Source organism: Gorilla gorilla, chromosome 2 (genome assembly GCF_029281585.2).
Source record: "Gorilla gorilla gorilla isolate KB3781 chromosome 2, NHGRI_mGorGor1-v2.1_pri, whole genome shotgun sequence".
Taxonomy (NCBI): Eukaryota; Metazoa; Chordata; class Mammalia; order Primates; family Hominidae; genus Gorilla; species Gorilla gorilla.
The window spans coordinates 162,200,508-162,226,080 of NC_086017.1; the positions used below are offsets into that span (position 1 = coordinate 162,200,508).

At 40.3% G+C, this 25,573-nt stretch overlaps 1 long non-coding RNA gene and 1 pseudogene across 1 annotated transcript in view; both read left to right on the plus strand.

Moving 5' to 3' along the window:
- The window catches only part of LOC134758107 (uncharacterized), a 114,199-nt gene that overhangs the window by 79,066 nt on the left and 9,560 nt on the right, over positions 1-25,573 (plus strand). The window contains exons 2-4 of the long non-coding RNA XR_010132978.1: positions 10,994-11,353; positions 13,364-13,430; positions 20,735-20,854. This is a non-coding gene — a long non-coding RNA (uncharacterized lncRNA). The remainder of the gene's footprint in view (positions 1-10,993; positions 11,354-13,363; positions 13,431-20,734; positions 20,855-25,573) is intronic.
- Positions 9,785-10,317, plus strand: LOC115934063 (large ribosomal subunit protein uL24-like; annotated as a pseudogene).

Here is a 25,573-nt window from a genome sequence, read left to right on the forward strand (position 1 = left end):
AAAGTTGAATAAGATTTATATAATAGAGATAGGGAAGGATCTTGAGAACAAAGAGAAGAACAAAGTCTGAATTAAATGCTTTCTCCTTTGTGTTCTCACAGCACTTTACGTCTTTTATAGAGGCTTTCCCATTGCATGATAGACCTGCTTTGAGGGTAGCACTTTTGTGTCTTATTTACCTTTTGAACCCCAGCACCTATTCCAATACCTATTTCTTAATTGGTAGTTAATAAACATTTAATAAATCAATGAAAGATTGAATGAGTTAATGAATAAATGAGAAAGCCCAAAGGTTACTCTGAGTGAATTAACTAGTTTGGGATGGGAAGGGAACGAATCTGGAGGTTCTTGCCCATCAGTCTACACTGGACTTTATTCCACAGATAACAGAGCGCAAGATAGACTTTCACAGGGTAAGTCTGAAGTGGTGAAGTGTGCTGGTAATGACAGCAACTCTATATGGACTGGGCTAGGTGTTTCATGTGTGTTAACTTGTTAAACCCTCATCATTCTAACGATTAGGTAATATTAACGACATTTGTGTCAACTGAATCTGTAAGGGACCAAGGGAGTTATTTAGAATCACGTAGTTAGCAAATGGCCTAACAAACACTTGAAACCTGGTGTACTTTATTTCACTTCCCAAGCCTCCTCCTATGCCACGTCCCCTCCTTGGGGATTCAATTGGTGGTGACAGGAAGCATGGATGGGACAACACTTGAATCATTACAGCTCTTATGCTTGAATATGAAAATGCGGATTTGTCATTGTGTGACTCAAGCAGAGATTCAGTGATAAACAGAGATACATTCCCCTTTCACCATGTGCTTCAAACAGTGTTTCTCCCAAGTCTGCAACCTCTTTAGGATGAATTGCTCTGAATATTGAGACAAAGAAAGTGTTCCATTTTTACTGTACGATCAAGTCTGACTTCATCTCTGTCCTCATTTAATTATTCCCCATTAGATTACTCAAAGAGGTGTGAGGCATTCCTCAATGAACTCTAAAGGAAAATTTCTTTTTCCTATCCTCTTCTTACCTTATTTAATTATTTGAAGATTTGCATTTAGTATTTGACAAATGCTAACTTCTATTGTTGGCTGTTCATGATAGTAAACCCACAAATTCTTTCCATCTTTGGGAAAATGGTTCACTGTGAATTAATTTTGATTCACTTTAGTAGCAGTGATAATACAGCATTCATTTGCTATTCCAGTAGCTATTACTTGCATCTTGACACAAATTGCTTTATAATTCAGTCTTTATTTTCTGGTTGCCTGAAATAATATCCTCAATAGGCAAAGCCTTTTATCAAGAAATTGCTCCCAAATATTCTGTGTTCTAATGCCACTTGATATTCACTGGAGCGAGATTTTAGCGGACTCATGGAAGATTTGAAATTCAGTGTCCATGTATTGCTGAAGTACCAAACACAGTAAGTGACCTCTTTTTAAAAATTATTTTTGTTTATTATTTTTATTAAATAACAAAATGCAGCTGAGACATCTCATAATCACCAGGCCCAAATCATGCTATTGAAGGAATTCTCCAACTTTGGGGAAAATCTTTCTAATAAACCGGAAGAAAGGAGACAAAAGAAACCGGGCTTTCAAAGAGTCATGGTACAGAAGGACCAAGGCTGTTATCTTCCTAGGTGATCATTGACATCCCATGGAGGTTGAATTACTGGCTTAGCTGAATAAGTCTGGGAGGAGGAATCTGAAATCAAATGCCAACTCAAGAGCACAAAGAAAGGAGGTGGATGCAGTTGGACAATCACATGTGAGGCAATATATGTTTGGTTTATTTGGAATTGAGAGTGACTGAATCTTTTCTTGTCATTCAGTGAGCAATGAGTATTCTAGGAAAAACTATCCCATTTCACATGCCTGAGGATTCGGCAGAATCCTCCTCATGTAATTTCACCTTCTCATTGCATCTGTTTCTAAAGGAAAAGAAGCCCTCCAATTATCTGCCATGTTTGGAGCTTGTATTTCCTATCAATCTCTAATATATTGAGGAAAACTGCTTTTCCCTTAAAAAATTATATAATAAAGTTATGGGTAATCCTCACTGAATGTTCATCTCTGTGGCGCTTAGACTGTAACTCCTGAACATTTCATGTTGGACTCATCACGTTTGGAGTTGGTGAACTTGAAAGTGTTTGAATCTGGATATAGGCTCTGTTCTCTGAGACTTTGCTACTTAGCTTGTCCCTAGACTGGCAGCATTGATCTCCTGCAGGAGCTTGTTAGGAGTGCAAGATCTCAGGCCCCACTCCAGAACTATTGAATCCAAATCTGCTTTTTAACAGGATTCCCAGGCAAGTCATACGCATCTTAGCATTGGAGAAGTGTTGCACTGAGGGTGGGTAGAGGAAATGTTTAAGGGAATATCCCAACTGATTGGCTGGAAGATTCAGTTGAAGAAAAGAAAGGAAAGGCAGAACTCTAGCATGGAAATGGGAAGAAAAGTTTCTCAGAAGCCAAAAAGGGACATTCCGTGTCGAATATTATAGAAAGCTTAGAGAGAGTGTGTCTACAGAATCCTACTGGATTTGGCATAAGGGAGGTTCTTGGGGCGGGGGAGGAAGCCAGGTTGTGGGAAAAATATGATCAAGAAATCGTGACCTAAGGGTTTGACTTGTTTGAGAAGTTTGATGGCTTCGGCATTGAAAAGAGGTAGAGAACAGTGTTTGAAGTTGGAGTGCCGGGTGAACAGAAAGGGAAGGAGTCAGTGGCAAGGGGATAACTGTAGATACTGACAAATATGCCTTTCAGCACTGGTGCTGGTAAAATTCATGGTGCAGTAGGGGAGAGAGCCTGTAAGTAGAGCAGGATCCATCTTCCTGGTGTAGAAAAGGGGAACTGTGGTTGATGAAGAACCTAGATGAGGAATCTTATGCCAATGTGAGAGGGAGCGTTCTCAGGTTAGTAGGAAGAGAGGCCTTCTGCTGAGAATTGGTAAAAGAATCTTAAGAAGGCTTAAAAATATAATTAATGTTTGCTTTAAAAAGAAAAACTTCTAGTGATGAAGGGAATCTTTACATTCCTCTACTTGAGGTTACAAAATATTTTTAATAAGCAATACAGTTAATTGCTTCATTAGATTTCTGGGTTTTGGATTTCCACAGGTTGAGATTTATTGCTATATGGTTAGCATATGCCTGTGTGAGCCAGCATCTGGTGTTCCATGGATCAAAAGCAGCCCAAATTGTTCTACCTGCCAAGTATTCCCTTCTTACATCCCAATAATCTGATTTCTGAATACCAAGTCTATTAGTTTTATAATCTTGAAACTCCTAGTCATCCTCAACTGATAGATCCAATGGCCTTTTTCCAGTTACCTTCTCCTTGCCTTTCTGTAACATTTGAGAGAATTGACGATTCCTCTTTCAATACAACTGCCTTTTTTTTTTTATTTTTTATTTTTTTGAGATGGAGTGTGGCTCTGTCACCCAGGCTGGAGTGCAGTGGCGCAGTCCTGGCTCACTGCAACCTCCACCTCCCAGGTTCAAGTGATTCTCCTGCCTGTCTTCTGAGTAGCTGGGATTATAGGGATGTGCCACTACGCCCAGCTAATTTTTGTATTTTTAATAGAGACAGGGTTTTGCCATGTTGGCCAGGCTGGTCTTGAACTCCTGACCTCAGATGATCTGTCTGCCTCAGCCTCCCAAAGTGCTGGGATTACAGACGTGAGCCACCCCTCCCAGCCCCTTATTATTTTTTTTTAAATCAACGACATTAAGGTATGATACATTAAAAAAAAATCTCATTCATTTTAAGCACATACTTTGATAAGTTTTGACAAATGTATATGCCCATGTAACCGCCACCACAATTAAGATATAGAACATTTCCATCACTCCAAAAGTTCACCTCATGGCCCTTTGCAGTCAATCCTCTCCTCCTCCAGCCCAAGGCAATCGAAGGAATTGCATATAAGTAAAATCATACAATAGGAATTCTTTCGTGTCTGACTTCTTTTGCTCAGCATAATGTTCTTAAGATTCACCTATGTTGTTGTACATATCAACTTTGTTCCCTTTTATTGCTGAGTAGTATTCCATTGAAGTAATCAGTCATAATTTCCTTATCCATTCACCTGCTAACACATATTTGGGTGGTTTTCAGATTTCAGCTATTATAAACAAAGCTGCTATGAACACTTTATTGTTGCTGAGACAGGGTCTCGCTCTGTCCCCCAGGCTGGAGTGCAGTGGTGGGATCTTGCCTCACCGCAGCCTCAACTTCCTGGGCTCAGGTGATCCTCCCACCTCAGTCCCCCCAGTAGCTGGGACTAGAAGCACATGCCACCATGCCTGCTTAATTTTTGTATTTTTTGTAGAGATGGGATTTCACTATATTGCCCAGGCTGGTCTGGAACTCTTGATCCACCTGCCTCGACCTCCCAAAGTGCTGGAATTACAGGCATGAGCTACCACGCACAGCCATGAACATTAATACATAAATATTTGAGCAGACATATGTTTTCACTTATCTTGGGTAAATAGGAGTGGCAACACTACATTATACAGCTTATGTATGTTTAAGAAACTGCAAACTGTTTTTCCAAGCTGATTGAATTTCTAACAGAAATGTATAAGAGTTCCAGTTGCTCCACGTTGTCAGTCTTTAATTTTAGCCATCTGTCAGGTGTGTAGTCATATCTCACTGTGGTTTTAATTCATATTTTCCTAATCATTAATCATATTGAGAATCTTTTTTGTGTTTATTTTCTATTTCTATACCTTCTTTTATAAAATATCTGTTCAAATATTTTGCTCATTTCTAATATTTTATTAAGTTGTAAAGATTCTTTATGTACACTGGATATCAGTCTTTCATCAGATATATTTATTACACATTTGTCAATATGTGAGTTGCCTTTTTAGTTTCTTAGCAGTGTCTTAACAGAGCAGAAATGTTAATGTTGATGAGGTTAAATTTACCAGTTTTTCGTCTTATGATTCATACTAAATGTGTCCTATCTAATAAATCATTGCCCACCCAAATATTGGGAAGATTTTATCCTATAAAACTGCCCTATCTTTAAACTTGCTCCTTCACTTCATTATATTGTACCACTCCAATGTACCTTCTTTTAGTCTGTTCTTTTCTGGATCCTCTTGTTTCTCTCTGTTAACCATGGATATTTACAAATTTTTTCTCCCTTTGATTATCAAATATTGCATGCTCATCAAAGATTTAGAAAGTAAAGGAAGTGAAGAAATAATAATGTTAAAAGCACTAATTTTGAGTATGGTATCTATTGTGTGATAGTTAGATGGTAGTAGACAATTGGGAGAACAGGCTAGAAGCTAGGCTGCCTGCCCCTAAATTCTATTTCTACTACCTTATACTTGCATGGTCTTGGATAATGTTTCAATCCGTGAAGAATTCACAAGATTCAGTAGCAGTTTGCACTAGACTTTTCTGTAGGAAGGGATACAGAGCAAAAGCATCAGGAAAAAGATGTGCATCTTTAGAGTCTGGAGAGGTCAGGCACAGGCTTCCACAGTTCTTTATCATCCAAGGCTGCACAACAGTGATCTCTCTGGCAGGGAAATTCAGAGACATGGGTGAAGTGTTTCTGCCCAGGGAAGACTCTTTGAGTCTTAGGGTCCAAGGTCTTTCTACAGAGGCTGTTAGCATAGAAACATCCTGTTACACAATCTACCATGGCAACCAAAATCCAGGACCCAACAATGAAACCAGGTGCACATCATCAATCTTGACGTTAGTGCAAGGCAACTTGACAAGCAAGTAAGACATGGTCCATTGATTCAGATGTATATAACAAAATTATCAATCATAACATGAAGAACTCTCTCAGGGCCACATTCCTAAGGGTGACCAAGGGCCAATCATGGTTCCCTTGGAGAGAGCAAGGAGTAAGCCACCAGACCTGCTGTGTTCACTCTTTCCTCTCAAGTTGCCTCTCTAAAGCCTTACTTCTACCTAAAATGGGAAGATAAATGTACTTTTTTCATTGGGTTGTTGTGAAAAGTGAGATTATACAGGTAAAGCTTTCAGCATTATTTTTGATACATAGTTTTTGCCCAATAACTATTAACTATTATTAATATTATGCATTTTCCTCCTCTGTGACATAAGGATAATAGTACCTGTTTCATTGGTTAATGCAAGAATAAAATATAGTTCTGGTATATAGAAAGTTGATTCAAGGCTAGGCCCAAAACAGGAGCTAAAATTCCCGGTAATTTTGCTGCCTCCTATAACCCTATTATCTAGAAGAAAACACGATAAATATTTTGTTATATATGCCTTCCACTCAACATATTAACAACTTACATGCTTTTTCAATAAAACAGTGAAAACATTAACACCTTTTTCAAAGCAGACATACACAATTGTCTTCTAAATCGGTGATGGCAGCAGAATCTGTGGAAACTGCAATGTCTGAAGTGCCTGAGAGGCCACAGCCAATGCTGGAAAGTATACAGCTGTTGCAGCCACGTGAAGCAGGACCATCACTCAGCCTCCTCTTCCTCCCTGGGGCTGTGCATGTTTCTAAAATTAGGATCTGTGAACAGGTGCTCCCTTCACTTTCCCTCTTTCATCCAACAAATGTTTTTTTCAGTGTAGAAAACACAATTCCAGGCACTGTGGAACAAGAGCTGCAGAGTCCTGCTCCTTATGGAGATTGTGAAATGCGGCAATGACTGGAAAATGTCAGTAGCTCAGGCAGGCCTCTGGCTTTGTGAGTAATAGAAGCCTCTCAACCTTGGAGTCCACTGGGAGGTTGTCAGTCAAAGCACTTACCAGGGCATGCTCAGTGCAAACGCCCTCAGAACAATACTTTCTTGGTGACCAAGGTTTTAGTGCTGAGAATGCACATGGCCACCTTCTAAAGGAAGAATTCTTCTCCTAGGGAAGACAGAATAACACAGCTGTTGATAGGCTTGCCGTTGTCTGTGGTTCACTAGGTATCAGCAGTCTCCTTTTGTTTGTTTGCTTCATGAATGAACAGAATTTTTTTAGCTCACCTTTCCCCCAAGCCGAATCATTAATTATTGCTAATATTAATCTGAAAAGCCAGAAGAAAAATAGTTAGCTTCTTTGTGACCTTTAACAATGTGTCTCCTGCTTTTGCCTTATTTCATATGAGAACACATGTTTTGATTTAGGTACCTTTAAATTGCATATGATGTTTTTGGAATTTACCTGTTGGATAAAACTGGAAATGAGTGAATGACTCTGGTTTTTTACTTCACAGTTTTTCTCTCACATAGTTGAAGTTATACTGTATTCAGTATTTTAAAATTATTTCCCATTACTTCCAGTCCCAATCTTGATAACGGTTCACAAGTAGTTTTCCATGTCATTAAAATTTTCTCTTAAATATTTAGGTGATTTTGTTGGAGCACAGCAGGGATTCCTTGTACCCATGTAGTATCCTCTTTTTTTTTTTTTTGAGACAGTGTCTCGCTCTGTCCCCAGGCTGGAGTACATTGTCATGATCTGGGCTCACTGCAACCTCCACCTACCAGGTTCAGGTGCCTGCCACCACACCTGGCTAATTTTTGTATTTTTAGTAGAGATGAGGTTTCACCATGTTGGCCAGGCTGGTCTCGAACTCCTGACCTCAGGTGATCCACCTGCCTCAGCCTCTCAAAGTGCTGGGATGACAGGCATGAGCCACCGCGCCCAGCCCCGTATCTTCTTGATACCAAAAAAGGCCTTCCAGCTTTTATACCACAATCCACAGGAAGAAATACATCATACACTGTGATCCTGTACACACAAACTGACACGTACACATTGCTGAAACAGAAGTTTCATGAGATAGTACTTCCCCTTTCTACATGATATGCACTCTGCTATATTCTTTTTTATTCATTTTTTGAATTTAAAAATGTTGGTCAAATATACCAGGTGAAATGAGTTATTACTCAATGTTTTTGAGCTTCCAAACTGGGGCAAAAGAGAGTCCATACCTCTCTGCCTTTTCTTTTTTCCCACACTCCATCTGTTTTGGTCGGTTTTCCCTGAAAACGAGCCTGATGTAAGGATTGGGATGCAGGTTGTTTATTTGGAAGGTGATTCCAGGAAACAGAAGTGCAGAAGTGAGAACAGGGAAGAAATGGGAAAGAAGGAAAAGCTAAAACAAAGTGTGTTATTGTACAAGTTGCCATTGGGCAACTGGGGCTCAATCCTACTGGGGAACTTCTGGGGACGTTGGGTAGAATGGTGTTTCCAAAGGATGGGAGGCTGGGAGGTTTATTCACCGACTCTCATTTTCCCCATTGGTTGAGGTATCCAACCCACTCCCTAATGTGGCTGCAGAGAAACGGAGAGATGAAAGGTGGGCCCTGCTGCAGACTATCATCATGAATGGAAGCCTCTACTTAGGCTCCACAGCACCATAAGCAAGCCAAGAGCACATGATGTGGAGCACAAAGGGCAGCTGCTGCTTCCTCTGAGCAGGAAGGGGTGGACTCCAAGATTCCCTACCCAGTGTATCATATCTTCCTCTTACCTAGACAGGCAATCCTGAGGTCTCATTTCCATGGCAGAGAGAAAGAACTTGAAGAACTGACTCTGCTAGGATTGGCCCTTAACATATTAACATAATTTAGAAAACTCTTCTATCAGCAGGGCCCGGTGGCTCATGCCTGTAATCCCAGCACTTTGGGATGCCAAGGTAGGCAAATCACCTGAGGTCAGGAGTTCGAAACCAACCTGACCAACATGGTGAAACCTCGTCTCTACTAAAAATACAAAAATTTGTCAGGCATGGTGGTGCGCGCCTGTAGTCCCAGCTACTCAGGAGGCTGAGGCAGGAGAATTGCTTGAACCCGGAAGGCACAGGTTGCAGTGAGCCGAGATCAAACCACTACACTCCAGACTGAGCAACAGAGCAAAACTTTGTCTCAAAAAAGAAAAGAAAAGAAAAGAAAATTATTCTGTCTTTCTCAACAAAGCTATTTTCCTGCTGTAGATTCAGACAGAAATCTAATTCCAGCTGAGGGTAGAAATGTCTTCTAGATTGGGGGTACCCCTCCATTCCACTTATGCCCATTGTTGCCTCAGTGAGTGGGGGGATTTGAAAATATGTAAATAACTCTAAACCTAGTTCCAAAATGTTATCTCTCTTGCTTTAATTGTGACTTCTATGTATTTGTAAAATAAGATGGATATGTCATAATTTATTTAACTACTTTCCTAACGTTGGACATTTAGTTTGTTTTCATTTTTTTGGTATCATACGTAATGTTATAGTAAACATCATTGTGCATAATTCTTTGTTTGGGTCTCATTTTACCAAGATAGACACCTCAGAGTGAAAATAGAGAGCTAAAGAGTATAAAAACTAGAAAAACTTTTAATCTGTGTTGACCAATTGCTCTATAAAATGTGTAGATATAACCAATTTACCTTCCCACTAGTCATGTGTATATATCGGGCAATCTCAAAAACATTTTTTTTGTTTGTTTGTTTGAGACGGAGTCTCGCTCTGTCGCCCAGGCTGGAGTGCAGTGGCGCGATCTCGGCTCACTGCAAGCTCCGCCTCCTGGGTTCACGCCATTCTCCTGCCTCAGCCTCCCTAGTAGCTGGGACTACAGGCACCCGCCACCACACCCGGCTAATTTTTTTTTGTATTTTTTAGTAGAGACGGGGTTTCACCGTGTTAGCCAGGATGGTCTCCATTTCCTGACCTCGTGATCCGCCAGCCTCAGCCTCCCAAAGTGCTGGGATTACAAGCGTGAGCCACCGCGCCTGGCCCTCAAAAACATTTTTTAAAAATTCTCAATGTGCTCTTCCCTTTTGCGGCCATCACTGAAGCGGGATCGGCCAAAATGAAGTTTAATCCCTTTGTGACTTCCGACCGAAGCAAGAATCGCAAAAGGCAATTCAATACACCTTCCCACATTCGAAGGAAGATTGTGTCTTCCCCTCTTTCCGAAGAGCTGAGACAGAAGTACAACATGCGATCCATGCCCATCCGAAAGGATGATGAAGTTCAGGTTGTACGCGGACACTATAAAGGTCAGCAAATTGGCAAAGTAGTCCAGGTTTACAGGAAGAAATATGTTATCTACATTGAACGGGTGCAGCGGGAAAAGGCTTAATGGCACAACTGTCCACGTAGACATTCACCCCAGCAAGGTGGTTATCACTAGGCTAAAATTGGACAAAGACCGCAAAAAGATCCTTGAACGGAAAGCCAAATCTCGCCAAGTAGGAAAGGAAAAGGGCAAATACAAGGAAGAAACCATTGAGAAGATGCAGGAATAAAGTAATCTTATATACAAGCTTTGATTAAAACTTGAAACAAAAAAAAAAACAACAATTCTCAATGTTGAAAAATTGAAAAACATAAAAAAGCGTAAATCATCATCATAATAAATAACCCATAATCCTGGCTGGACGCGGTGGCTTACGCCTGTAATTCCAGCACTTTGGCAGGCAGAGGCGGTGGATCACAAGGTCAGGAGATGGAGACCATCCTGGCTAACACGATGAAACCCTGTCTCTACTAAAAATACAAAAAATTAGCCGGGCGTGGTGGCGGGCGCCTGTAGTCCCAGCTACTCGGGAGGCTGAGGCAGGAGAACGGCGTGAACCCGGGAGGCGGAGCTTACAGTGAATCGAGATCACGCCACTGCACTCCAGCCTGGGCAACAGAGCGAGACTCCGTCTCAAAAAAACAAAACAAAACAAAACAAAAAACAAACAAACAAAAACCGTAATCCTGAGACAGGCACTATCAACATTTTAATGTATTATACAGCCGTATTCATTCATATATAATGTATATGTCTAATTTAAGAACAAAATAGACATACCACATATAGAGTTTTATATTCTTTCTCATTTAATATTATATTCTATTTTTTAGAGAGATAATTTTAAATGGTTGCAAAATGTTTCATCTGTGTCAGTTAGGAATTGTGTTTGGCTGCTATTAACAGAGTTTGACTAGCATAAGGATATAACGGTTTATTATTTTTTTCTCATATAATGAGACATCTGGAAGGAGGCAGTTGTTGGCTTTGTTACAGTGGTTCAAGAATGTCAGAATTGCAGTCACTACAATTCTCCTGGCTTTTCTCTCATGGTCCCCAAATGACTGCTGGAGTTTCAGCCATCATATCAGTGATCAAGGCAGCTGGATCCAGGCAGTAATCCAGGCACTTGGAAGTCCCACCCAAGGACTTCTGCTCTTATCTCATTGGTCATCTTTGTCTGAAAGGAAAGCTGTGAAATACAGTATTATTAATAAGCAGTTGCTGGCTCCAATAATATAGAGTCTTGTTAACAACAAAGAAGAGGAGAATGGAGATTGAGCAACCAGGAAGAAGTCTCAGCCACACCATCATATGGAGGTAATATATTTCTTTAACCAATTCCATATGCAGGGGTTTTAAATTTTTTCTAATGTTCACCATTTTACCAATTAACATGATCAGCATCTCTGCACAAATATCTTTGCATCTTTTATTATTTCCTTATGATAAATTCCCAGATGGAATTAATAAATCAAATCATAGATTGCAAAGTTGCTTTCCAGAAAGGTTCTACCAATTTACATTCTCACCAGCAACATATAAAACTGTTGGGCAGCCTTTCTGAGAGTCATTTATTGAACACTTTCTTTCTGTCCAACTCCAGATGGTCCCTTGTGATTCTTTTTTGAATATTAATATCATTCACAAATACTAGAAAATGCAATCAATCCTTAAATAGAATATGTCAAAATGGCAATTTCTGAGCACTATGCCTTTTATTTAAATAAATATACACCAAAAAATATTTCTCAGAGGATGAGTCTGCAAGGCGACAGGCACATTTTGGATTTGTATTTTCTTTTATTCTGATATTTGAAGAAGTCAGTCCCTGAGATGGTTTTGATACCAATAATGACAGGGGGCCACAGGAGAAAAGATGACAAGAAAGACCTATCTGAGAACCCAATAACATACCTAAATCAATTTAAGATCTTTAAAGTTTAATATTAGAAGCTATTATGGAAGACATGAATCTTAACACAACTATAGCTATTCTGCAAACCAATGCAATTTTAGCAAAGTTTGGAAGCCCCATCTATTGAGTTGCATTCTAATGTAACTAATGTTAATAGAAATAATGTATGGCTAAATCATGGAGCTGGATTCCTCCACAGTTCCAAGCAAGAGTCAAATTTTGAGATAGTTAGAGGTGTATACAGTTAATATGTTCTTGAAAATTTATACTTTAAATAAATTTCTAGCAAATTAAATAGAAAATTTCAGTATATTTGTGGAACTCAACTGAAAATAACTCACAGTAGCCGCTGTTCAGTTAATGTAGTAGAATTAAAGAGTGATAGCAGGAAATGTTTTAGTAAAGAAGACCACTTTTTACACAAGAATAATCACCCGATAATTTGTATCTTATGAGTTTGGTTCTGGACATCAAGTTTCTTTAAAACCAAGCAGGGCTTTAAGTTCTGTCAAAATTTCAATGAGCATTAGCTTTCTTTGCCCAATCAAAGATGAAAACCACTGGAAAAAGTTATCATTGCATGCATGTTTTTAGAATTTAGATTCTGTGTTACTGCATAGTGTTGCGCGTGGCCATCTGGGTCCCCAGAACATCATCACACACACAACTTTTTTATGTGGAATGTAGCTTGACACTCTAGAGCAGATTTTACAGATCAAGTCTCCAGCCCAGAGAGCAGGGGCCATCACTCATTCAGGAGGGAACAGTCTTGCAGCACAGAGTTGCTTCCCACCTTCCTCTGGCACAAGCAGTTCCAGAGTTTAACACTAGACCTGCTGGCAGGGCATGGTGGCTCACACCCGTAATCCCAGCACTTTGGGAGGCTGGGACGGGGGGATCATCTAAGGTCAGGAGTTCAAGACTAGCCTGGCCAACATGGTGAAACCCCATCTCTACTAAAAATACAAGAAATTAGCCAGGGATGGTGGTGCACACCTGTAATACCAGCTACTTGGGAGGCTGAGACAGGAGAATCACTTGAACCCGGGAGGCGGAGGTTGCAGTGAGCTGAGATTGCGCCATTGCACTCCAGCCTGGGTGACAGAGCAAGACTCCATCTCAAAAAAAAAAAAACAAAACAAAACCTAGACCTGCTGATAAGGTTTCATTAGTGTCCTCACCCAAATCTCATCTCAGTTGTTAAGTTATTATTCCCATAATCCCCACATGTCAAGGGTGGGACCTGGTGGGAGGTGATTGGATCATGAGGGTAGTTCCCCAATGCTATTTTTGTGATAGTGAGTTCTCGTGAGATTTGATCCTTTTATAAGTGTTTAACAGTTCTTCTCTCTCTCTCTTCTCCCCTCTCTCTCTGTATTTCTCTCTCTCTGTCTCGCCCACCACCATGTAAGAAGTGCCTGTTTCCCATTCTGCCCGATTTTAAGTTTCCTGAGGCACCCCCCCCAGCCATGCAGAACTGTAAGTCAATTAAATTTCTTTTCTTTATAAATTACCCAATCTCAGGCAGCATCTTTATAGCAGCGTGAAAACGGACTAATACACCTGCATAGAGTAGGAGGTCTATAAATACTTGTTTTACTGTGGTACAACCCAAATACAGTTTATCTCCAAGTCATACAATTATTTGTGACTTTTTTTTCTTTTTTTTTTTCTTTTTTATTATACTTTAAGTTTTAGGGTACATGTGCACATTGTGCAGGTTAGTTACATATGTACACATGTGCCATGCTGGTGCGCTGCACCCACTAACTCGTCATCTAGCATTAGGTATATCTCCCAATGCTATCCCTCCCCCCTCCCCCCACCCCACAACAGTCCCCAGAGTGTGATATTCCCCTTCCTGTGTCCATGTGATCTCATTGTTCAATTCCCACCTATGAGTGAGAATATGCGGTGTTTGGTTTTTTGTTCTTGAGATAGTTTACTGAGAATGATGATTTCCAGTTTCATCCATGTCCCTACAAAGGACATGAACACATCATTTTTTATGGCTGCATAGTATTCCATGGTGTATATGTGCCACATTTTCTTAATCCAGTCTATCATTGTTGGACATTTGGGTTGGTTCCAAGTCTTTGCTATTGTGAATAATGCCGCAATAAACATATGTATGCATGTGTCTTTATAGCAGCATGATTCATAGTCCTTTGGGTATATACCCAGTAATGGGATGGCTGGGTCAAATGGTATTTCTAGTTCTAGATCCCTGAGGAATCGCCACACTGACTTCCACAATGGTTGAACTAGTTTATAGTCCCACCAACAGTGTAAAAGTGTTCCTATTTCTCCACATCCTCTCCAGCACCTGTTGTTTCCTGACTTTTCAATGATTGCCATTCTAACTGGTGTGAGATGGTATCTCATTGTGGTTTTGATTTGCATTTCTCTGATGGCCAGTGATGATGAGCACTTTTTCATGTGTTTTTTGGCTGCATAAATGTCTTCTTTTGGGAAGTGTCTGTTCATGTCCTTCGCCCACTTTTTGATGGGGTTGTTTTTTTCTTGTAAATTTGTTTGAGTTCATTGTAGATTCTGGATATTAGCCCTTTGTCAGATGAGTAGGTTGCAAAAATTTTCTCCCATTTTGTAGGTTGCCTGTTCACTCTGATGGTAGTTTCTTTTGCTGTGCAGAAGCTCTTTAGTTTAATTAGATCCCATTTGTCAATTTGGTCCTTTGTTGCCATTGCTTTTGGTGTTTTGGACATGAAGTCCTTGCCCATGCCTATGTCCTGAATGGTAATGCCTAGGTTTTCTTCTAGGGTTTTTATGGTTTTAGGTCTAACATTTAGGTCTTTAATCCATCTTGAATTGATTTTTGTATAAGGTGTAAGGAAGGGATCCAGTTTCAGCTTTCTACATATGGCTAGCCAGTTTTCCCAGCACCATTTATTAAATAGGGAATCCTTTCCCCATTGCTTGTTTTTCTCAGGTTTGTCAAAGATCAGATGGTTGTAGATATACGGCATTATTTATGAGGGCTCTGTTCTGTTCCATTGATCTATATCTCTGTTTTGGTACCAGTACCATGCTGTTTTGCTTACTGTAGCCTTGTAGTATAGTTTGAAGTCAGGTAGTGTGATGCCTCCAGCTTTGTTCTTTTGGCTTAGGATTGCCTTGGCGATGCGGGCTCTTTTTTGGTTCCATATGAAATTTAAAGTAGTTTTTTTCCAATTCTGTGAAGAAAGTCATTGGTAGCTTTATGGGGATGGCATTGAATCCGTAAATTACCTTGGGCAGTATGGCCATTTTCACGATATTGATTCTTCCTACCCATGAGCATGGAATGTTCTTCCATTTGTTTGTATCCTCTTTTATTTCCTTGAGCAGTGGTTTGTAGTTCTCCTTGAAGAGGTCCTTCACATCCCTTGTAAGTTGGATTCCTAGGTATTTTATTCTCTTTGAAGCAATTGTGAATGGGAGTTCACTCATGATTTGGCTCTCTGTTTGTCTGTTATTGGTGTATAAGAATGTTTGTGATTTTTGTACACTGATTTTGTATCCTGAGACTTTGCTGAAGTTGCTTATCAGCTTAAGGAGATTTTGGGCTGAGACAATGGGGTTTTCCAGATATACAATCATGTCATCTGCAAACAGGGACAATTTGACTTCCTCTTTTCCTAATTGAATACCCTTTATTTCCTTCTCCTGCCTAATTGCCCAGGCCAGAACTTCCAACACTATGTTGAATAGGAGTGGTGAGAGAGGGCATCCCTGTCTTGTGCCAGTTTTCAAAGGGAATGCTTCCAGTTTTTGCCCATTCAGTATGACATTGGCTGTGGGTTTGTCATAGATAGCTCTTATTATTTTGAAATGCATCCCATCAATACCTAATTTATTGAGAGTTTTTAGCATGAAGGGTTGTTGAATTTTGTCAAAGGCTTTTTCTGCATCTATTGATATAATCATGTGGTTTTTGTCTTTGGCTCTGTTTATATGCTGGATTACATTTATTGATTTGCGTATATTGAACCAGCCTTGCATCCCAGGGATGAAACCCACTTGATCATGGTGGATAAGCTTTTTGATGTGCTGCTGGATTCGTTTTGCAAGAATTTTGTTGAGGATTTTTGCATCAATGTTCATCAAGGATATTGGTCTAAAATTCTCTTTTTTGGTTGTGTCTCTGCCAGGCTTTGGTATCAAAATGATGCTGGCCTCATAAAATGAGTTAGGGAGGATTCCCTCTTTTTCTATTGATTGGAATAGTTTCAGAAGGAATGGTACCAGTTCCTCCTTGTACCTCTGGTAGAATTCTGCTGTGAATCCATCTGGTCCTGGACTCTTTTTGGTTGGTAAACTATTGATTATTGCCACAATTTCAGAGTCTGTTATTGGTCTATTCAGAGATTCAACTTCTTCCTGGTTTAGTCTTGGGAGAGTGTATGTGTTGAGGAATTTATCCATTTCTTCTAGATTTTCTAGTTTATTTGCATAGAGGTGTTTGTAGTATTCCCTGATGGTAGTTTGTATTTCTGTGGTATTGGTGGTGATATCCCCTTTATCATTTTTTATTGTGTCTATTTGATTCTTCTCTCTTTTTTTCTTTATTAGTCTTGCTAGCGGTCTATCAATTTTGTTGATCCTTTCAAAAAACCAACTCCTGGATTCATTAATTTTTTGAAGGGTTTTTTGTGTCTCTATTTCCTTCAGTTCTGCTCTGATTTTAGTTATTTCTTGCCTTCTGCTAGCTTTTGAATGTGTTTGCTCTTGCTTTTCTAGTTCTTTTAATTGTGATGTTAGGGTGTCAATTTTGGATCTTTCCTGCTTTCTCTTGTGGGCATTTAGTGCTATAAATTTCCCTCTACACACTGCTTTGAATGCATCCCAGAGATTCTGGTATGTTGTGTCTTTGTTCTCGTTGGTTTCAAAGAACATCTTTATTTCTGCCTTCATTTCATTATGTACCCAGTAGTCATTCAGGAGCAGGTTGTTCAGTTTCCATGTAGTTGAGCGGTTTTGAGTGAGATTCTTAATCCTGAGTTCTAGTTTGATTGCACTGTGGTCTGAGAGATAGTTTGTTATAATCTCTGTTCTTTTACATTTGCTGAGGAGAGCTTTACTTCCAAGTATGTGGTCAATTTTGGAATAGGTGTGGTGTGGTGCTGAAAAAAATGTATATTCTGTTGATTTGGGGTGGAGAGTTCTGTAGATGTCTATTAGGTCCGCTTGGTGCAGAGCTGAGTTCAATTCCTGGGTATCCTTGTTGACTTTCTGTCTCGTTGATCTGTCTAATGTTGACAGTGAGGTGTTAAAGTCTCCCATTATTAATGTGTGGCAGTCTAAGTCTCTTTGTAGGTCACTCAGGACTTGCTTTATGAATCTGGGTGCTCCTGTATTGGGTGCATATATATTTAGGATAGTTAGCTCTTCTTGTTGAATTGATCCCTTTACCATTATGTAATGGCCTTCTTTGTCTCTTTTGATCTTTGTTGGTTTAAAGTCTGTTTTATCAGAGACTAGGATTGCAACACCTGCCTTTTTTTGTTTTCCATTTCCTTGGTAGATCTTCCTCCATCCCTTTATTTTGAGCCTATGTGTGTCCCTGCACGTGAGATGGGTTTCCTGAATACAGCGCACTGATGGGTCTTGACTCTTTATCCAATTTGCCAGTCTGTGTCTTTTAATTGGAGCATTTAGTCCATTTACATTTAAAGTTAATATTGTTATGTGTGAATTTGATCCTGTCATTATGATGTTAGCTGGTTATTTTGCTCGTTAGTTGATGCAGTTTCTTCCTAGTCTCGATGGTCTTTATATTTTGGCATGATTTTGCAGCGGCTGGTACTGGTTGTTCCTTTCCATGTTTAGCACTTCCTTCAGGAGCTCTTTTAGGGCAGGCCTGGTGGTGACAAAATCTCTCAGCATTTGCTTGTCTGTAAAGTATTTTATTTCTCCTTCACTTATGAAGCTTAGTTTGGCTGGATATGAAATTCTGGGTTGAAAATTCTTTTCTTTAAGAATGTTGAATATTGGCCCCCACTCTCTTCTGGCTTGTAGGGTTTCTGCCGAGAGATCCGCTGTTAGTCTGATGGGCTTCCCTTTGAGGGTAACCCGACCTTTCTCTCTGGCTGCCCTTAACATTTTTTCCTTCATTTCAACTTTGGTGAATCTGACAATTATGTGTCTTGGAGTTGCTCTTCTCGAGGAGTATCTCTGTGGTGTTCTCTGTATTTCCTGAATCTGAACATTGGCCTGCCTTGCTAGATTGGGGAAGTTCTCCTGGATAATATCCTGCAGAGTGTTTTCCAACTTGGTTCCATTCTCCCCATCACCTTCAGGTACACCAATCAGACGTAGATTTGGTCTTTTCACATAGTCCCATATTTCTTGGAGGCTTTGCTCATTTCTTTTTATTCTTTTTTCTCTAAACTTCCCTTCTCGCTTCATTTCATTTATTTCATCTTCCATTGCTGATACCCTTTCTTCCAGTTGATCGCGTCGGCTCCTGAGGCTTCTGCATTCTTCACGTAGTTCTCGAGCCTTGGTTTTCAGCTCCATCAGCTCCTTTAAGCACTTCTCTGTATTGGTTATTCTAGTTATACATTCTTCTAAATTTTTTTCAAAGTTTTCAACTTCTTTGCCTTTGGTTTGAATGTCCTCCCATAGCTCAGAGTAATTTGATCATCTGAAGCCTTCTTCTCTCAGCTCGTCAAAGTCATTCTCCATCCAGCCTTGTTCCGTTGCTGGTGAGGAACTGCGTTCCTTTGGAGGAGGAGAGGCGCTCTGCGTTTTAGAGTTTCCAGGTTTTCTGTTCTGTTTTTTCCCCATCTTTGTGGTTTTATCTACTTTTGGTCTTTGATGATGGTGATGTACAGATGGGTTTTTGGTGTGGATGTCCTTTCTCTTTGTTAGTTTTCCTTCTAACAGACAGGACCCTCAGCTGCAGGTCTGTTGGAATACCCTGCCGTGTGAGGTGTCAGTGTGCCCCTGCTTGCGGGGGTGCCTCCCAGTTAGGCTGCTCGGGGGTCAGGGGTCAGGGACCCACTTGAGGAGGCAGTCTGCCCGTTCTCAGATCTCCAGCTGCATGCTGGGAGAACCGCTGCTCTCTTCAAAGCTGTCAGACAGGGACATTTAAGTCTTGCAGAGGTTACTGCTGTCTTTTTGTTTGTCTGTGCCCTGCCCCCAGAGGTGGAGCCTACAGAGGCAGGCAGGCCTCCTTGAGCTGTGGTGGGCTCCACCCAGTTCGAGCTTCCCGGCTGCTTTGTTTACCTAAGCAAGCCTGGGCCATGGCGGGCGCCCCTCCCCCAGCCTCGCTGCCGCCTTGCAGTTTGATCTCAGACTGCTGTGCTAGCAATCAGCGAGACTCCATGGGCTTACGAGACTCCGTGGGCGTAGGACCCTCCAAGCCAGGTGCGGGGTATAATCTCGTGGTGCGCAGTTTTTTAAGCCGGTCTGAAAAGCGCAATATTCGGGTGGGAGTGACCCGATTTTCCAGGTGTGTCCGTCACCCCTTTCTTTGACTCGGAAAGGGAACTCCCTGACCCCTTGCGCTTCCCAAGTGAGGCAATGCCTCGCCCTGCTTCGGCTCGCGCACGGTGCGCGCACCCACTGACCCGCGCCCACTGTCTGGCACTCCCTAGTGAGATGAACCCGGTACCTCAGATGGAAATGCAGAAATCACCCGTCTTCTGCGTCGCTCACGCTGGGAGCTGTAGACCGGAGCTGTTCCTATTCGGCCATCTTGGCTCCTCCCCCTTGTGACTTTTATTCATTTTTGCTTTTCTGTATTTTGTTAATTTCCCTCAAAGGTATATCTGGAGTATTTGTAATTAGGTAAAATAAAACAACTGTTTTTTCTTATGGCTGTGCACATAGCTGCACGTTTGGAATATTCAAGATTATGGTTCCTGGAAAATTTTTGCTGACTCTTTGAAGTAGAAGAGGTAGACTACATTGTATCATAGTGAATTGAGCATTTTTATTAGATATATTTAGACATTTGATATTTTATATTTTACATTAAATGTAACCCTTGAATTCAACTTTTGTTTCTAAGTATATATTAGGTAATAGAGACTGAAAGGAAATTAGTAAATGAATCAATCGATTGAACTGTGATTCCCTGCTTGAAGGAGGTCTTTGAGTTCTTTAAAACTGTCAGTGGATGACAATAATATGTAAATTCTATGGTCTTGTATTTTTTACTAACACTTTATTTATATAATTAACAATTCAGAATGTCAGATTAGTTGTTTCAGTATTTGAGATTCTTCTGTTAAGTATTTACTTTTATCAATGTCTAAGAAAATTATATGAAAAAATCTGATAGATTCTCTTATTAAACTGAACAACTGCATATGGTTTAAACATTTTTGATGGCTTAGTTATAATATATTTAAATTCAGCTAAAATGGAATGAGCTTATATATGCAATCATGGTGTGATGTAAATTCCTCTATCATTTTGTCACTACTCATTATTTCATTTTAATTTATTATTATTATTAGCTAACATTTGTTGTATGTTCACTATATACCAAGCAGCATGCAGTTGTTTTCATATAACATCTCATGTAGTTCTTATAATATTTCTATAATATATGTTATTATCTCTGCCTTAAGAAACGGAAGCACAAAGATAGAAATGACTCATTCAATATTACACAGCTAGTTGTTGAAATGGCAATGTCAGAATTTGGACCCAAGTCCACACATACCCTAATTCATATTTTAATCACTATGTTCTACTATCTCCCAAGTGATTTTATATGTCTGTTTTACCACTAAGCTCATTAATAGCAAGGATTATGTCTTTCTCTGCAGCTCTGGTGCCTGGCCCACAGGAAGTTTTCACTAAATATTGAAATAAACTGAACTTAGATTAAACTTTGGTGTCTAACTTAGGAAAAACAACAAGAATTCTACAAAACTATTTCTTCACAGGTAATTTGCAGTTGTAGCTTACCTGATGTTTTTCCTGCTTTAAGCTAGTTTAAGAACTTATTTCCTAACCCTGTAGGGACGTGGATGAAAGATATGAACAGTTTATCACTCTTAGCATATGAAAAGATGTTCAACTTTACAAATAGTAAAAGAAATGTAAATTAAAACTACAATGAGGCCAGTCCGGGTGGCTCACACCTGTAATCCCAGCACTTTGGGAGGCTGAGGCGGGTGGATCATCTGAGGTCAGGAGTTCAAGATCAGCCTGGCCAACATGGTGAAACCCCGTCTCTACTAAAAATACAAAAATTAGCCAGGTGTGGCGGTGCACGCCTGTAATCCCAGCTACCAGTGGGTGCTGAGGCAGGAGAATTGCTTGAACCCGGGAGGTGGAGGTTGCAGTGAGCAGAGATCGCGCCACTGCACTCCAGCCTGGCAACAGAACGAGGCTCCATCTAAAAAAAAAACAAAAGAAAACAAAACAAAAAACTACAATGAGATAAGATTTCATAACGATCATAGTGACAAAAAGTAAAAAGTTTGGCAATGCCGTTGATGATGTTTTAAAATAACACAGTATTCCCATACATTGTTGGTGGCAATGCAGAATGATACAAACACACTGAAATAAATTCATCAAAACCTAGCAAAATATTTTTTTACCCTTTGATTCACAAATCCAACTTTTAAGAATTTACCCCAGGAGACTTCAGCTTCAAATTTACCCTTCAGTACCTGCTCTGGGGTAATCAACTGGACTCTTTAAGCATTTCTCCTCAACAGAGAGCACGACGTTAATTAACCTTTGTCAGTAGAGGGCACTGGAGGGACGTTGCAGGAGAAATGGGGGCAATTTCTAGTTCTGGTAAGCTGCACTTTTTTTTTACTTGCTCTACTGCATAGCCTGTCAGTGGGGCAATGGCTGGGGTGGGAGTGGAGGCAGTAGAAGGACAGTGGTGGAGCCAGGAGGTACCTGAGTGTTTGGCCCCTCAGCAACCTCCAATTCCCAGCCTAGGCCTAGTGACCAGCTTGCTGTGAGCCTCCTGGTGGGTACACTAAGTGGCTCCAGGTGGGTCCCTGACCATCTCTATGTACCTGTGTGCCTGAGGGTTTTTTTCCTGCTATGGCAAACTTTGGCCCAGGGAACCCAGCAAATGTTGGGCTATCCGATAGGCTGCAACCACACCTTCTTCAACTAGGTTTTAACCTCATTAGGAAGGTGGGGGTTTCCCTTCCAGGTCTGTGCTGCCTTGAGCACTCTCCCTAGGCCCTAGGGCATTCTTCTTTTTTTTTTTTTTTTTTTTTTTTGAGATGGAATCCGGCTCTATTGCCCAGGCTGGAGTGCAGTGGCACAATCTCAGCTCACTGCAACCTCTGCCTCCCGGGTTCAAATGATTCTCCTGCCTCAGCCCCCTGAGTAGCTGGGATTACAGGCACCCACCACCACGCCTGGTGAATTTTTGTATTTTTAGTAGAGACAGGGTTTCACCATGTTGGCCAGGCTGGTCTCAAACTCCTGACCTCAGGTGATCCTCCTGCCTCAGCCTCCCAAAGTGCTGGGATTACAGGTGTGAGCCACTGTACCCGACCGGTCCTAGGGCATTCTTTAGAGCAAGGGTTGGCAAACTGTGTTCAAACCCCATAGTTTTCTGGCCAAATCCAGCTCCCTACCTGTTTTGTAAATAGAATGTTATTGAAATGCAGCCAGGTCCATTTACTTATGTGTTGTCTATAAAGCATTGAATAGTTATGACAGAGAAAGTATGGCCTAGAAAGCCCAATATATTCACTATCTGTCCCATTATAAAGAAGTTTGCCAGCCCGACTTTAGAGTTCTCTTTACATCTTTATGTTATTGTATCATAGCTTAATAATTTAATATTAAATCTCCTCATTTTAATTACTGCATGGTCTGTGTGTCCAGACTGATACTACCTCTAACAATACAAAAATACCTACACAGCATTACTTGCAATTGAAAAGGTATATAAACAACCTAAAATCCCTGGCATGGAGATTGGTTTAATAAACTATGATATCAACACAATGGAGTGCTCTGCAACTAGGGAAATGAATTAGGAGATCTCTATGAACTGATATGGAGTGATTTGCAGGGTATGTGATCAAGTAAAAAAACCAAAATACAAAAGCATATATATGGTATGCCATATGAGTAAGAAAGCTTATTTCTTAAAGAAAAACAAACAAACAAAAAAACCAAAAAACATAGGAATGGCCGGCCGGGCATGGTGGCTCATGCCTGTAATCCCAGCACTTTGGGAGGCTGAGGCGGGCGGATCACGAGGTCAGGAGTTTGAGACCAGCCTGACCAACATGGTGAAACCCCATCTCTACTGAAATTACAAAAATTAGCCAGGTGTGGTGGCGCACGCCTGTAATCCCAGCTGCTCAGGAGGCTGAGGCAGAAGAATCGCTGGAACCTGGAGGCAAGGTTGCAGTGAGCAGAGATCATGCCACTGCACTCCAGCCTGGGCAACAGAGCGAGACTCCATCTCAAAATAAATAAATAAATAAATAAATATATTTAAAAATATAAATAAATAAATAAACCATAGGAAATATATACTAGAAATTAATATATTGATTATCCATAGATGGTGGATAGGAATAGAATGAAAGGAATAGAAGAGGAATTGATACTTCTGTGAGTGTGTATTTTGTATAGTTTTTATTTTAAAACCATATTAATGCTCTATAAATTCAAAAATAATGTTAAATAAAAACAAGTATGAGAAAAAATGCAAGTTGAATGCAAACAGAAACCAATTAACTATATTTCAAATGAATAGCACATCTACATGGAAAAAAAATAATTCAAGTAGCATTTGAATACAATACTTTGGCTAAATATCTTCAGTCAAAAAACAAACAAAAAAAGTAATAAAAACACTTAAACTCTGTTTAGTAGGTTTTTTGTAGACCATAGTTATAGCAATTCTAAAACTATTTTGGGTATTGTAGAACTAAGCAAACAGGTACATACAAGATGTGCTGGGAGCCAGGGTTCTCACTGTGGGAGAAGGCAGATACAAATACAAAACAAGTGAAGACAAAAAATAATCTAATTTGTTGCACTGGAATTGGAATAATCTACATAGACAGACAGATAGACAGATATTTCCTAGCTCTGTCCTCTAAAAGAATCTAGAAGCAGTAATACCCAATAGCAATGAGTAAGTAGTATCCAGATCTTGATTTTTAAATATCACTCACACTAAAAGGAGGGAGGGCTCCTTGGGAATATGCTGATTCCAGGGCTGGAGCAGTTAAAGTACAAGATGAGCCTGAAACATCATGTGCCAGAAAATAAGAAAGTGCTAAAAAAATTGAGGGAATCTGTCAAAAGGCTATGGAAACTGCCTTGAAGCAGCTTCTACTGGGAAAACTGGGAAAATATGAGCATCAAATAAACAACGATATTAATAGATTTTACTCTATTAAGTTAAATATCTATTTATAGACTTAAAAATACAGGCTAAAATTATAAAACTTTTTTTCTCTTCTGAGATGAGGTCTCATTGTGTCACCCAGGCTGGAGTGCAGAGGCACCATCACTACTCACTGCAGCTTCAAACCCTGGGCTCAAGCCATCTTCTCACCTCAGCCTCCCAAATAGCTGGGACCACAGGCATGTGCCACCATGGCTGGCTAATGTTTAATTTTTTTGCAGAGGCAGAGTCTCGCTATGTTGCCCAGGCTGGTCTTGAATGCATGGGCTCAAGCGATTCTCCCAATTTGGCCTCCCATAGTGCTGAGATAACAGGCGTGAGCCACCACACTTGGACTGTAAAACTTCTAACAGAAAACAGAAGAAAATCTTTGTGATAATGGAATAGACAAAGACTTCTTATATAGGACAAAAAAGGAAAAGAATACAAACAACAACTATATGTGATCCTGGATTGAAGAAATAAAAGCTATAAAGGACAACATTGGGACAGTTAGAAAATTTGAATATAGGCTGGGTGCGGTGGTTCACGCCTGTAATCTCAGCACTTTGGGAGGTTGAGGTGGGTGGACCACCTGAGGCCAGGGGTTCAAGACCAGCCTGACCAACATAGTGAAACCCCGTCTCTACTAAAAGTATAAAAAATTAGCTGGGCGCGGTGGCAGGTGCCTGTAATCCCAGCTACTCGGGAGGCTAAGGCTGGAGAATCACTTGAACCTGGGAGGCAGAGGTTGCAATGAGCTGAGATCATGTCATTGCACTCCAGCCTGGGTGACAGAGCGAGACTTCATCTCAAAAAAAAAAAAAAAAAGAAAGAAAGAAAGAAAATTTGAATATAAACCATAGATCACTGTTAAATTTTGAATTTGATTATTTTACTGTGGATATGTAAAAGAATGTCTTTGCTATTAGGAAACTCATGCCAATGTATCTAATGGATAAAGGATTGATGTCTGGAACTTATTCTCAAATGTTTCCACCAAAACTACTTCTATTACTACTACCACTGCCACCATCCCCACCCTTAGTAATAATAACAACAGTAGATATACAATAAATGTGGCAAAACGTTAATTGGTCAGTCTAGGTGAAGGACTGTCTGTGATTTCTTTTCATGGCTGCTTGTGGTTGCTGGGTTGCATTAATAATCAGGGACTCTTGCAGTAAGTGCACACCCTTTGCTGTTTATTGGCTATGGATTTATTCATTCCTTTATTTCCATCTTCTTAGGTGCTGGGCTAGGTGCCATC